Source organism: Salmo salar, chromosome ssa19 (assembly GCF_905237065.1).
Source record: "Salmo salar chromosome ssa19, Ssal_v3.1, whole genome shotgun sequence".
NCBI lineage: Eukaryota > Metazoa > Chordata > Actinopteri > Salmoniformes > Salmonidae > Salmo > Salmo salar.
The window spans coordinates 30,282,925-30,288,215 of NC_059460.1; the positions used below are offsets into that span (position 1 = coordinate 30,282,925).

At 39.0% G+C, this 5,291-nt stretch overlaps 1 pseudogene; it reads left to right on the forward strand.

Moving 5' to 3' along the window:
• The first annotated feature begins 1,486 nt into the window (after positions 1 to 1,486).
• LOC106599259 (ATP-binding cassette sub-family F member 2-like) lies at positions 1,487 to 4,926 on the forward strand (annotated as a pseudogene).
• Positions 4,927 to 5,291: the final 365 nt, after the last annotated feature.

Sequence of the window (5,291 nt, forward strand, 5' to 3'; positions counted from 1 at the left end):
TACTTATGCAACTCAAACATGGACCAATACATTTGATTTAATATCCACCGTATTACTTTATTATCCATCCTTACAACTTTCCATAATCTGAAACTAACCCTGATTCAGATGACCATCCTACCCATGCTAGATTACGGAGACATAATTTATAGATCGGCAGGTAAGGGTGCTCTCGAGCGGCTAGATGTTCTTTACCATTCGGCCATCAGATTTGCCACCAATGCTCCTTATAGAACACATCACTGCACTCTTCTGTAAATTGGTCATCTCTTTATACCCGTTGCAAGACCTACTGGTTGATGCTTATTTATAAAACCCTCTTAGGCCTTACTCCCTCCTATCTGAGATATCTACTGCAGCCCTCATCCTGCACATACAACACCCGTTCTGCCAGTCACATTCTGTTAAAGGTCCCCAAAGCACACCCATCCCTGGGTCACTCCTCTTTTCAGTTCACTGCAGCTAGCGACTGGAACGAGCTGCAACAAACACCCAAACGGGACAGTTTTATCTCTTCATTCAAAGACTCAATTATGGAAAATGACTGACAGTTGTGGCTGCTTTGCGTGATGTATTGTTGTCTCTACCTGCTTGCCCTTTGTGCTGTTGTCTGTGTCCAATAATGTTTATTTATTTTTTTAGGGGTGGATCAGCTTAATATTGCGGAAAGATTGTGGCTTCTATCAACGTAATTGTCTGCATCATTTCCAATCCCCCATATCTTTTTTTGGTAAATATATATCCATATACATACACGTACATACCTATACATATGCATACATGAACATTCATACATATAACCATATATACATACACATACCTATATAGATATACATACTTTTTTAGAATATACCTTTATTATTCCCAGCAAACCCTACACCCTTCCCCCAATTGGAGTAAACTAATAAACAATAACACTTCGGCTTCTACCTTCAGTTTATACATATTATACAAATTTTACAGACACAATCTATTTTACAATAGTTATATTTTGTTTGTTTTTAGTCCTTCCTCTATTTCTTTGTTCTTAACTGACTTGCCTAGTTAAATAAAGGTTAAATAAAAAAATAAAAAGCAACTTTGGCAGCCATTACAGCCTTGAGTCTTCTTGGGTATGACGCTACAAGCTTGGCACACCTGTATTTGGAGAGTTTCTCCCAGTCTTCTCTGCAGCTCTGTCAGGTTGGATGGAGAGCGTCGCTGCACAGCTATTTTCAGGTCTCAAGTGCTCAGCATATGTGTGAACTCCTTCAAGACTGTTGGAAAAGCATTCCAGGTGAAGCTGGTTGAGAGAATGCCAAGAGTGTGCAAAGCTGTCATCAAGGCAAAGGGTGGCTACTTTGAAGAATGTCAAATATAAAACATATTTTGATTTGATTAACACTTTTTTGGTTACTACATGATTCCATGTGTTATTTAATAGTTTTGATATAAAGAAAAACCTTTGAATGAGTAGGTGTGTCCAAACTTTTGACTGGTTGTGTATATGTCGCAAGTAAAAGCCGAGTTGATACAATTCCATGTCTGAAAGGTTAAAAGCAGCCTCTGACTTATAGGAAGACGTTACACTTTTTCCTTATTATTCTATGAGTTTTATTGGCCATGTAAAGTCTTATGACCGAGTATACTTTTTTAAAGAATGTCTTAAGAGGGGTGATTGGTATTGCCATTCTAAAGAGGTTTATTTTACCTGTAAGATTTATGGGAATATTTTCCCCTTTAATTAGATCTGCTTTCATATTGTTCAGTAACGGGATAGTTATCTTTCTATGTTTGCTGTCACTTATTAAGCATCCTAAACCATAGATTTTTTTGGTCCACTTAAAAGATTGCTGTAGATCATGAGTTATTCTTTTTATTTTTCCTAAACGCCATTATTTCGGTTTTTTTCCCCACGTTAATTGTATATGCTGAGATTTAAGATGAATCTGCAAATGTTTTGAGCAATTTCTCCGTTTTCAATATTGGTCAGGTATATCAGGAGATGATCTGCAAATAACTTGAGTTTATATTCATGTTTATCAATGCTGATATCTGTTGCGTTTGGGTCCTGTCTAACGTTAATTCTTTCTGCAAGCGGTTCAGTTGCCAGTGAAAACAGGAGGGGGGAGAGGGGATAGCCCCGTCTTGTGTCCCTTTCTAAAGCAATTTCATCAGATAATATATTATTTTTGTATTATTTCAGCTGGAAAGTTGAAAGCTTCCCAAAGTTTGGAATAGAAAAGGCCTATCATAAATGTGTAGCTTATTGTATTAAACTGCAACATGTTATTGTATTTATTTGTGTCCATTTTTTTATAAACCGTGTTTGATTTATATGTATCAAGTCTGGTAAGACTTTTGCCATTCTATTGCTTATGAGCTTTTTTATTACGTTATTGTAACAATTTATTAAAGTTATGGGTCTGTAATCAACAGGGGACTCTCCAGATTGTCCTGGTTTTAATATAACTGAAATAACTGTTTGATACATGGAACTAGGAAGCACTGAACTGAGTGACATGTGTGTTGTCATTTGTGTAAATAGTGGCGCTACTTTCTCACAACATTTTAAATATAATTACATGGGAAGGCTGGCCATTCCGGTTGCTTTTTTCCGTGCAAATGTTTTAACAGTGTCAAATATTTATTTTTGAGTGTTTCAGGGTCTAAGAAGGCTGTAGGATCAATCCAACTGTTTAATTCTGATTGATATCGATTTTCATAGAAGCTTTTAAAATGGTCATTAATCGCGTTTTCTAATTAACGCATTTTTGACTTTATCTTTAAAAATGATAACTGGTTTGGCATGTAGCCATTTTGTGAGGACTTGGTTCTGATGGGGAACAACCGTTGAACTAAGCTCATGACGCATTTATAAGTTATAATATTCAAGAATCAAAGGCTATATATCGTTCATTTAAACGTAAAAATGTATTATGCAGCTGCGTACAATGAACTGCTCTTATGCATTGAATCTTTCTTAAGGCATTCACAATTTCCTCTTGAACAAATACTGTATATTATTATGAAGAAATCAGAGGTTATTCACACTATGGCTCATTTTAGTGTTGCAGTGGTGGAAATCAGCTCGCTCGCTCTCTCTCATAGACACTGTCATTTTATTATCCTTCCTGTGGAAAGATCCCCCCTCCTGTTATCGTTGCTCAGAATGTTAGCTTCAAAGAGCGACAACCAGGTCAGTATGAAACAATGAGCCTGTTTTTATTGGAGTTTGAGCTCTCATTTCTAGTGTTCCTTTCTTATTCACTCAACTGTCTCTTCCTCCTCCAGTCACACATATACAAGAACCTGGAGTTTGGGGTTGATCTGGACCCGCGTTGGCTCTGGTGGGGCCCAACGGAGCAGGAAGTCTACACTACTCAAACTCCTGATAGGAGAGGGAGATGGTGCCATTTCAGTCAACAGTAGTGCATATACGGTAATACCCCTCGTTCTTTGTCTGGCTCTACAACTTCTCCCCACTGATGGCATGATTAGGAAACATTCTTACGTGAAGATCGGCCTATATCACCAGGTAGAAACATTAAAAGTTGCCTGGTATTCCCAAAGACAGCCATCCCCTGCCGGTCACTGGGTTTTGATTGACAGGCATAAAAACTGTTTTTATGCATGGATGCTGCAACTCTCTGCAGCTGAAGGCCTAAAGGCCTTTGTACTTCACACCTATTCTGGGTCAGCACATATGCTTGTTAATGTGCTGGAGAAAAAAATTTATGAAATGTATGCATTCACTACTGTAAGTCGCTCTGGATAAGAGCGTCTGCTAAATGACTAAAATGTTTAAAAAAAAGTAAAAAAAAAAAAAAAGTGATTTATCTATCTGCAGCATCTGACAGAGCAGCTGGACCCATCTCCTCTGGAGTACATGCAGTACTACCCGGAGATCAAGGAGATGCGGAAGATCATTGGCCATTTTGTCCTCACAGGAAAATAACAGGTGAGAACGAAGAGCTCAGTCTGGGCCCATGAACCACCGGAGAAGCATAGACCGAATCAGATTGTTCACCTGGTGCAGAAACACTGTTTTGAAGTGAACCCTGTATCGAAAGTGTCTATGGCATGATTGTTGTACAGGAATTTGTAGCATTTCCCATGTTTTTTGTAATACCTGTTCCTGTCAAACACTGTATCTTGCAAAAAAATCTTCCAATCATTGAAGCATTAACCTGTGGTGTATTCTGGTGGGCACTTCATGATGGAATTAGATTTAGATTCCTCTCCAGAAAAAAAATGTGTAAAAAAAAGTTGGATTGATGAAATAGTTATTCTAGAGCATAGAAACACGTGTAATCCTACACATTCTTGTGCCTTACTCTGTCCTCTCTGCTAGGTGAGTCCGATAAGAAACCTGTCGGACGGGCAGAAGTGTTGGGTGTGCTTCGCCTGGCAGAACCCACACATGCTCTTCCTGGACATCAAGACCATTGACGCCCTGGCTGACACCATCAACGACTACAAGGGCGGCATGGGGCTGGTCAGCCACGACTTCAGACTAATCCAGCAGGTAGCGCCATTATGTACTCCATGACCGGGCACTTATTTGTACTTCATATCACTTAGCCTAATGTGCAACACAATTTAAAACCCTGCCAGGTCAATAGAATTGGGGAGAAAATTAACATGTTTCCAAATGAGGTTTGTTCATTTCCTATCATTCTGATATAGAGCTGTGACACCAACTGTTTTTTTTTTTTTCCCCCCAGGTGGCTCAGGAGATCTGGGTGTGTGAGAAGCAAACCATCACCAAATTGAACAGACTTCCTGGCATACAAAGAATATTTAACATCAAAGAATGACAACCAAGCACACCTAGAGCCCCTGCAATCTGAGCTAGTAAACCCAATCTCCATCATGTGGTGTGGTGGAACAATATTCCTCACCCGCTCCGGGGTGACGTTTCCCCTAGGTACAGCTCTAGGATAAGATTTCTCTTCCCCCAATCCTAACCATGAGTGGGAGAAATGCAAAACTGACCCAAGATCAGTGTCTAAGGGCAACTTCACCCACCTGCTTCCAGCTCAGTCTGCACTCCAAATGGCTGATTTCACCAGAAGCATCTCAAAAGTGCATTATAGAATACATTCCATTGTGCTGACATCATCAAAAGTGTATGCAGCAGCTTTTATGTAATTTATGATATTTCAAAGTGACTTGTTTTCCCTGTGTAAAAGAGCCTTAATGTTGCCTTATTTTTATTGAATGTTGTATGGCAAACAGTGTCTGAATAAATTGATGAATTGACAATTGAATATTTACCATAGTGGGGTTCTTTAAATAAATAAAACACA